This window comes from Arachis ipaensis, chromosome B6 (assembly GCF_059453495.1).
Source record: "Arachis ipaensis isolate K30076 ecotype BB chromosome B6, ASM5945349v1, whole genome shotgun sequence".
NCBI lineage: Eukaryota > Viridiplantae > Streptophyta > Magnoliopsida > Fabales > Fabaceae > Arachis > Arachis ipaensis.
The window spans coordinates 151331448-151341858 of record NC_142441.1 but is presented as its reverse complement, the minus strand read 5'-3'; the positions used below and the strand labels follow the sequence as shown (position 1 = coordinate 151341858).

Below are 10411 nucleotides of genomic sequence, written 5' to 3'. Positions count from 1 at the left end.
CACCCAGCCCTGCGCAGCATTGAGCTGACTCTCCAAAGTCATCTCGCGCTCGGTTAGCCAGAAAACGGTGGCAACAGAGATTTTCAGCTTTTCCTCGTCGGATGCAGCCTTCTCCTCAGCAGCTTTGAGTTTCTCCTCCGCCTGGGACAACTGCTCCCGAAGTGTTTCAACTTCAACCTTAAACCCATTATTGGCCTTAACAGCGGATTCCAGCTTCCTCCGCAATGACTGCATTCCCGATAGTTCAAACTCGTCCTTCCTTGCTATAGCAGCGCCACGAAGAAGAGAACAGTACATCCACCTAGCCTGCCCAGGGAGGTCGGAGCCGTCGAAATAGCCCTCCGTGCCGGGAAGCAACTGGGAATCTATAAAGTTCCCGGCATCGAAGTTCCTTTCTATCACGGTAAGGACTCCCTCTAGGCTGGAAGACGACCTTTTCCTCTTCGGGTTACTCACGATTTTCACGTCATCCTCCTCGAACTGTGGACTAGAGCTCGAGTCCCCGCCAGCACCGACGGCCTCTTCTCGGAGGGGAGAGATGCGAGCGCCACCAGAACCTTCGACCTGCGCCTTGGCAGCGTTTGGGGGAGGCATGGCTTGGTTCTCGTTATGTTTGGGCGAAGCCTCCTGGTTCTCGTCAGCCCGCTCCTCATCGCTGTCGCTGGCAAGGAAAGTGTTGAATAGGTTCTCAAGGCCAGTCATCTCGGTAGACATCCCCACTACAACAAAAGTAACGAAATCGGTTAGTCGTTAGATCAGCATGACAAAATCAAGGCAACAAGTAATGTAAGTACAAGATAAAGCTACTCACAAATATAATTTCTAGCGGCCTCCCGGTCACCCATAAGGAGATGGGGATTCACATAGTTTTTCTCAAGAACGGCCAACAACACGTCGGCAATCTTTTTGTCCACGTCGGACATCCTTTTATACGTCACCTTAATAAAGGTGTTGGACCCCGTCCCAAAACTCCAATACATCGGGATGAGGTGTTGCCCTTTCAACGACAACCAGAAGGGATAACGACCTTTGACTGGACGCACCTTGAAATACTTGTCCTTAAACCCATGATAAGAGTCCTCGAACAAGCCAAAAATCCTCCGACCCTGGGCAGATCGGAAGGACATGAATTCCTTCCTTGCTTTCCCCTCTTTGGAAGGATTCGTAAGGTAAAACAGAAAGAGAAAAAGGTCGACGGACACCGGAAGCTCCAAATACTCACACACCATCTCGAAACAGCGGATGGAAGCCCAACTGTTCGGATGCAACTGCGACGGCGCCACGGAAATCCGACCAAGTAGCGCCATTTGAAAGGAAGAGAAAGGGAGGCGGACCCCCAATTGGGTGAACATCGCCTTGTAGAACCAAATTCAATCGGGAACTCGGGGGGGGGAATGGAGGTTGAGTTCGTATAACCGTTCGTGGGGGGCGGGAACGAAGACATCGTAGTTAGCCTCCTCGTCAGTCCCACCGCATAAGTATTCAGCTTGATGGAACTCTGTGAGCTCCGCCTCACCCATCTTATTTGGGGAGTCCTTCACATCGAAGGTCACCCAAGCATACCGGTCGTAACCCACGTTTGAGGTGGAGGCTCGCGAGACGATACGAGGCATACCTACAATGGGGGCACCACTCGGTTAGTCTACGAGGTCGGGAGTTCGAAAAAGGCCTAGAAACTACATTTAGCCTACTCAATAATTGAAATCAAGCATGGTTGAGGCAAATTCTAAGTAAAAGCCTAAAAAACCAATGCCCTGGAATGGTAACCCCCCTAGTGCACATACCTAACACTAATGCTATCCAGCATGCAAATCTGAGCAAAAGAACAGTATCCCTATAGGAGCGTTGATAATAAGGAAAATTGAACATAAAACAGAGAGCGAAGGATTAATGCTTACCTGGATTAGTTGTGATGGCTGAAAGGAAAGCAAGAAAGGGTTGATGCAGAAGGATGCAGGGATAGCAGCAGGAAATCCAAGAGAGAAAAAGATGGGAGTAGAAAGCAAGGAAATGAAATGAAAACGAAAACTGTTTATGGAGTTAAGAAATGGACGTAGGAAGCGCGAAAGGTGAAGGGTAAAGGAGTCTTTACTCGCGGGGTTTGAAACAACCCATTATGAGCATTAAATGCTCGACGCAAAGAATGAGGCGACGAAAGGTTATCCCTAGCAACGAACAGACACGCGCGCAGGAGGCACGTTCTCTCCACGAGCGGCCGACCTGGCGACGACACGCGACAGGACATAACGCGCCACCAATGGCGCCCACGACCATTGCTGTCGCGCTGGGGGCACTGTTACGGCCTGACCCAAATATCGCGCGGGCCGACCCGACCCACGGACCACCCGACCCGAACGGTTGGGTGCGGCACTCATCCCCCGACCCGGACACGCGTCCTTGATAGCTCTCTACTACAGCTGTCTTGGGAAGCTTCGAGGAAGGTGGGTCTGCCCTTGTGAGACCCACTTCTGAGACAATATATAAGGGGAGGGTCCTACCCCTCCCCCAAGGTACGTCACTAGCACATTTACACCTTTTCACCTGTACACTTAACTGACTTGGGCGTCGGAGTGTCTTTGTAAGTGACACCCCCCTCTCCACCCGAAGAGCTCGTGATATCGGATACTCCACAAACAACGCGCCAGGCCCTAAGAGCGACCGAAGCTCACAATCAGCATCCACGATCCGTCCCCGAACCGTCCGGTCTCCCGAAGAGCCGAACAATATTGTAAAAATTAATTTTCTAATTCCTAATTAACGACCTTAAACAACTACTACAAAAAGCATGTTAACATTACTAGCATGACTAAATTATGCATGGATGACACTAGCAATATACACGACTTCATCTAACCGATACAGATGATTCAGATCGTCCTCTATGTGTACAGATTTGAATTACCTGCGGATTTTTCTCCAAGATTTGGAGGGGGTGGTGAGGTGGGAATGTTGGTTTCTAAATCGAATGAATTGAATTCGAATTGTATATATAGGCACACATAGATAAATCGACCCTATTTGATTCGATTTACTAAAGACAATGAATGCTAGTAAATCGAAACTATTACATTCGATTTACTATTGGCTCTAAATCGATACCGTTTGATTCGATTTACTATGGGTAAAATTTAAATATATATCAGTTCATTGTAAATCAAATTCGACCAATTCAATTCACTATGAAGGAGGTTAAATCGAGTCTTTTTCATTTGATTTAGTAATAGATGTGATTATCAAGTAATTCGAATTTTATAGATTAGATTTACTACTAAAACCCCTAATTCGAATTTATTGAATTCGATTTACATAGAAATGTAAATGGAGACGACTACATAACATTTTTAGATTTAGGGAATTAAGGTAATTTTAAAATTGTTTTGATTTATAGAAGTGATTTACCCATAAATATACATAAATTTAATTCGAATCATGTTACATATTTAAAACAAAATTACTAACAAATTAGTTATTTATATAGAATATACATTAAAATATAAAATAAATATTAAAATCAATTAAACAAGACATATATATACATACAAATATAAAATAATTTATATGATTACTGATTTTTAGTGAGCACCTAATATTTTTATCCATATATATATATATATATATATATATGATTCTAGATGCTTCATTTGTCATTATTATCTGTCCGATGAGTTGTTTATGCACACACTCATCACTCACACCCTAAAAGTGCTTCAATTTAAGTGTGGCCTAACTTCATTTCTTCTTTCTATCCACTTTGTTGCCCTTTAAAACTTTGAATGTTGCTCACCAAATTTTAGTTAGGATCATACAACATGATGAGTATCCACTCACAAAAATTCTCAATCTCAAGAACTTTGTACAGTCTCTTATTGTTAATGTGCCTTCTTTCTATTATCCACACATCAGCACTACACAACACAAAAAACAAAGGCCACAGAAACAAAAGTGTTGCCAAATCAGTTCCAATTGTAGCAGCAACATCTCCAATTTCTCCACCTCTAGTGTTTGCAGATCAAAGGCTTCAATTAGTGTATCCTTTTTCTTAATTTATTCTTTTTTATTTAAAAGAAAAGTATACTTTTTATTCTTAAAGTTTGGTAAAAATTTTAAAAATATCCTTAAATTTTATTTTGTTTTAATTTTGTCCCAAAAGTTTTCGATTTGAATCAAATATACTTTCAACGGCTAAATTTTCAAAAAATTTAAGACTAATCTAACAATAATACATAAAAATTATGCTTGATTTACTTATACACGTTAAGTCTCTTACACACAACTTTTTTCTTCTTCTTCTTTTTTTTTTTTTAAACATCACAGTCTATTATGTCTATATCTATTACTAATTCATTAATTTGATTCAATATGAGTTCATTTATTATATAAGAATTCAATTGTAATCACTAATTGTTCCATTTATTAAAAATGAAATTAAAAGACATACTGGACTTAAAATTAAAGGTTTACATACTGATCATGGAAGAGAGTACTTAATGGCATTGTACATGGCTTCTCTTGCTCTTATACACACCAGTAAAATGGAAGGACAGAGAGAAAACATAAGCATGTCACTGAAATGGGACTCGCCAAGCTTTCCACTGCATCCTTACCATTATTACACTGGGATGATGCATTTTTAGCTGCAGCATATACTATAAACAGATTACCTTCCAAAGTTGTTAATCACATGTCACCTTATCAATTACTACATAAACAAAAACCAAATTACAATTTTTTAAAAACATTTGGGTGTGCTTGTTATCCTTGCCTTAAGCCGTATAATTCTACAAAGCTTGCATATAAATATTCTATAATGTTTCTTGGTTATGCTCCACATCATAAAGGGTATAATATATAAATGCTTAACTTCTAATGATAAAATTTTGATTTCAAGGCATGTTTTGTTTGATGAAACTAAATTTCCTTATCATGAATTATTCAAAGCAGATTCTCCATCTCCAACTTACAATCAATTTTCTCATACTGTTTTAACTTTTCCTAATTTTACTACTATATCATCTCATAATACAAGTCAAAATTCTACACCTACTGCTACCTCAACAAATGAGATAAGGGATCCTAACACTTAACCTACCTCATTTACACATAATTTGCCTTTTTCTATAATAGGAACAAAAAGGTGCAAGCTATGATAGGAACAAAACTTGATGGAGTAACATTGGTCAATGAGATTCATCAAAGCTCAAATGAAATTCCCATTATATCCGTAACATCAAGTTCAGAAATAAGACAAATTCCATTGCCAAGCTTCATACAAATAGTTTATGACATTACCTTGAACTTACAATGTATTGCAGTCATCATATGTGAATTCAATTGGAGAAAAGTGACAGCATTTTATGAACATGACAATGGATTCACCTCTTATGATTCAGATATATTAACAAAACTCTTATAATCTCTTAGCCATGTTAATTCTGATTGAAAACTATGTAGCTTTTCCTTCAATGGACCCCCCTTTAGATCCAAAAACAGCTATAGAACATGAATTTAAGAAGCTAAAGAGCAAGAGCTATAACAGGGTTTTCTTGATTCTACAATCGTCATTAGAGTTTGCAACTATTCTATTCGAGAAAGCGAATCAGATGGGATTGATGGAAAAAGGGTGAGTGTGGATCATCACAGATGACATTGCTAGCCATCTTGATTCAATGGATTATTCATCTGTTACCTTCAATATGCAAGGTGTTATTGGAATATCCTGAAGAAGAAACAGAAAATCCCTATCCAAGTCTCTCTGCTCTTAGAGCTTATGATGCCATTTGTATCATTGCACATGCTATAAGAAAATCACAATCACAAGGAAACTTTTCTATGGAAGAGTTCTCAAAGAATGTTGTAGCTACAAATCATGAGGGTCTAAGTGGTAAAATAAGCTTCAAAGATGGAAAATTGTTGGAACCATCAACGTTTAAGATTGTCAATGTTATTGGAAGAAGTTACAATGAGTTAGCATATTGGTCACCGGAATCCGGTTTCTCAGAGAACCTTGTCAACCAAATTAGTCCTTCTTCTACTTCTGATTTGGCCTCTGGTAGAGTTCTTGTGAATGTGAGTTATGATCAGAGGCTGAATCAAATACATATCACTGGTTTCTCAATACATATCTTTGAAGCAGTTATCAAGCATTTACCTTATCAGCTTCCTTATGATTTGGTGCCATTTTATGGATCCTACGATGACATAGTGGTACAAGTGAACAATAAGGTACAATCTTCACTAGTTCACTCCATAGTAATATAGGAAGAAAAATTTTATAGAATGACAAATTTTGTCTGATTTGTTTATCCAATTGTTGAGTTGTTTCTGGGTTCAAGACATATGGAATAACCCACCAATTTAATTATCAAGTTAGGCTGGATATATTGCATCCTTTGGTGCAACATTTTCATTTATAATGTTTTAAAAAGTATAATTGAAACATATTTAAAATATTAAAAATAAACTTAAAATAAATTAAATATGAATAATATTTTTAAAATTTTTAAAAAAATTTAGGAATAAAAATTATACTTTATCTTATAAAATTTTCATTCAAGTCCTGTTTTAAATGTCTCAAAATTAAATTTCTATCCAATTCAACAAGTTCCTTTTATTTTAAAAATTTTACAATCAAGTCCTTATATCATATACTTGTTGGTGAACACTATGGTAGCGTTTGTTTTGAGGTACTGAGACAGAGACTGAGAGACTGAGACTCAGTATCATGTTTGTTAGTTTAGAGACTGATACTAAAATTTCTGTCTCTGTCCCTAAAATTTCAATACCTCCAAAAAGTAGGGACACAGGGGACTAAAATTTTTAGAGATGGAGACTGAAACTTTAATAACATTTTATACGTAAAATATCCTCATTTCAATTAATTAATTCCAATTTTACCCTTTGTACAAATTAAATTAGAGTTTCATTCTTGTTTCAATTTCTGTTTCCCATTTTGCACCAAACATCTCTGTCTCTTAGTCTCTGTCTCTCAATGGATGGCCCCGCATGAGTACATGTAACTTCCTTAAATTTCTTTTAAAAAATAAGAGAAAAGGACAAATAGGTTCTGACCTTTTGTCCCACGGACATTTTCGTCCCTAACCATTGAAAAATACTTTTAAGACTCTGACCTTCACAAAATTTGGACGGATCAGTCCCTTCGTCCAAATGCCTCCGTCAGGGACTGATCCGTCCAAATTTTGTGAAGGTCAGGAATTTAAAAGTATTTTTCAATGGTCAGAAACAAAAATGTCCGCAAAATAAAAGGTTAGGAACCTATTTGTCCGTTACTCAAAAAATAATTAACCTAATTCATATCTTCTCACAAACATTTATAATACCAAAAAACACAATCTTTAGCATTATATTGTAACTCATATCCAAGCATGGTTTCCAAAATAGTGAAATACAACTAAAGGCCCTATTCATGATGATAATAAGCTAAGGTAGGAAAGTAGGAAACTAATGATTAATTAGGTCTTTAAATTCACTTAACATATCAAAGCTAATAAAGTAATTTAAACTTCAAAATCAGATAACAAAACCAAACAAGATGCTAAATAGTAGGTGGATATTATTTGGCCTGAAGTTGCACCCTTCTCTTATATTCAGCAGGATCCTGCATTTCAAAGCAACATTGTTAAACATTCTCTTTTTAAAAGTGGAATTTAATTTTAGGGAAAAATTTTAGGTTCATCGAGTTGAACCGAATGCATCATCGTACACTAAAGTAACCTAATGATAAACATTTGACCAGGCTCAAATCTATTCGATTAAATTACTTTAGTACACAATGCACTAAACTCAACTCGTCGCAACATAACATTGATGCAGAAGAAGAACCTTGACGAAAAGTTGGTTAGGTTTGAAATGTGCAGCATCAGCAGTATTAGATTGGTTGAGCAGATCCTGAATTCCCAAAAGGATTTGCGTCATTGTAATGGATGGTTTCCGACCCTTAAATTAAAAATGCATATTAAATGTTTAAGAATAAGGAAAAAGAAGCATAATCCAAACTAAGTCTATGTTATAACACTTAACATTAACATAATGTGCACATATTCTTGTAGACTTACATCACTAAGGTTGATAAGCACACTTCTCCACTAGAAAAGACATGAGGATGGCAAAACCCTTTTGGAAATTTGCATATCGGAGGTCTAATTGGGTAATTCTCACAAAATTGAAGAGTGATGGAATAGTCTCCTCCCTCCCAATCTGTCTGAATTTTGACAACAATATCAAAATTGGCAACACCAGCTAGTGTAATAAGGCTTTATTGTTATTGTTGTTGTTTTGTATTACAAGTATTTCTTGAGAGATAATTCCGTAACAAGATAGCTAAGTAACAATATTGCACAATTAGAAAACATTAATATTTCACCAAAAACAATAAGCATAAGAGATCATTTCAATACACAAAGGTAATCTCACAAGAATCGAATCAAACATCAAACATTAATAAAACATGAAACATGAACAAGATTAAGGCCAGTAACTAACACTTACTTCTTCCTTGCCAGGAATAAAGCATTTCCAGCACATCAAATTCACAGGCCCATCTGGTTTTGTTTTTGGCATTGCATGAATCCCCGTCAAAGGAAGAAATGATTAGAATCAGAAATAGTAGTAACATGAAATTATTCTACATTATGGATGATTCTTCCTCCACGATTTTCGCTCTTCCGCGAGTCGACCGTGGGCAGTTCCACCACCTGGCATTGAAATTATTCTACAAGACTACAAGATTGATTCTGGCTGGATTCAATTCCTACGCTCAAATTTGATCATCTTATTGATATATATAAATATGACACACACAAAAAATAAATAAATAAATAATAAAATCCTTTATAATTTACTTGACACCATTTTAATTCAAGTAATGCTAAATAGCACATTAATCCGAATGCAACTAAAAAAAATAACATTGGATACCAAATTAAAAAATAAAAAAAAAAGTCTTTTTATTTTCTAAAAAAACAGGGAGATCACCCCTTTTTACCACCTTTTTTAAGATTAAAAAACCAAACACTAATTACCAATTACCTCTTCTGTGAATATTGGAGTTACTACTCAGTCCCAACAAAATTATCCAAATCAAACTCAACTTGCAAGCTAAAATCATCAAGAAAAGGTCAACTAAGGGTTTTGAAACTTAGAAACACCATCTTTTGGAAAATAAAATAGTAAAATTTACCTTGTTTGGACTCTGATTTTTCTTTTCTCAAACAAAAATAAATACAAACTAAATCAAAAAGCGGCTAAAAAATTTTAATATGGAACAAAAAAGAGGTGAATTTTTGCTAAAAATTGAGCTTTTTCATGTATATACAGGTGGATGGATGTTGAAGATACAGCAGGCGCACAGGCAGGTTACTGACTTAGCATGCACGCAACGTGATGGACACGTGTCCCAATCTGGAGCAACACGCACCCTGCGTGTTGTCCACGTTGCGAACATTAAGCCAGCACACACCCTGCATGTCGACCATGTGTCAAATGCTGGTTGGATGGCATTGCAACACGTAATTTGTGAGGTGAGTCCTCTGCCTATAAAAATCGAAGCTCATTACCATTTTACTGCATTACGAGAGAGGTGTTTTTCTGCTCTGTTGGTGTGATGGAGGGCACCACAAATATAGTGGTTTACCACAATAGTGAGGTTATACGAAATACATATGAAGGGAGGTGAGATTTGTGTGAGTACATTTTTGTTTGTGAATCTGTGCATTATAACGTTCGCAGTATGGGCTCTGTCACAGCATAGAGAATGATATTTTAAAAAGGATAAGCAACATTCTCTACGGGAATCCGATTGTCATATTTAGTGGCCTGATACAGTTTGAGATTAAGTTTACAGGACAAAAAATTCCTATTAGCATGACACAGGATAACCGAAATACCAAGAATGATTAATTTTATTTATTTTTATTTCATTTATTCATTTTAACAAATACCAAAAAAATAAATTAATAACTTGTTGCAACAGAAAATAAAATAAATAATAATTACACAAAATTCAATGTTATTATTCATATTATATTATTTATTAATTTCAATAATTACATCATTTTAATAACTACAAGATAAAATGAAGTAAAATGAATATTAAAACACAATATAAATATAATTATGTATAATTCGAAAGCAAAGTATATTTTTTATATTTAGATTATTAATTTAATAGATACCAACTAGAATAAATAATAGTGTCCTAACAAAAAATAAAATAAATAATAATTACATAAAATTCAAATTCTTATGTATTCATATTTATATTATTTATCTATTTTAATAATTAAAACTAAAATAACATAATAACATTATATCAGAAAAATAAAAAATAATATTATATATAACAAAAATATAACATATTATACTATAATAATTAACAGAAATATAAAATATTGTA

At 36.0% G+C, this 10411-nt stretch overlaps 2 pseudogenes; one reads left to right on the top strand and one right to left on the bottom strand.

The window, feature by feature from the left end:
• Nucleotides 1–5143: 5143 nt before the first annotated feature.
• LOC148563147 (glutamate receptor 2.6-like) lies at nt 5144–6258 on the top strand (annotated as a pseudogene).
• A 1294-nt stretch (nt 6259–7552) lies between these two features.
• Nucleotides 7553–9030, bottom strand: LOC148563146 (SUMO-conjugating enzyme SCE1-like; annotated as a pseudogene).
• Between the last annotated feature and the right edge of the window lie 1381 nt (nt 9031–10411).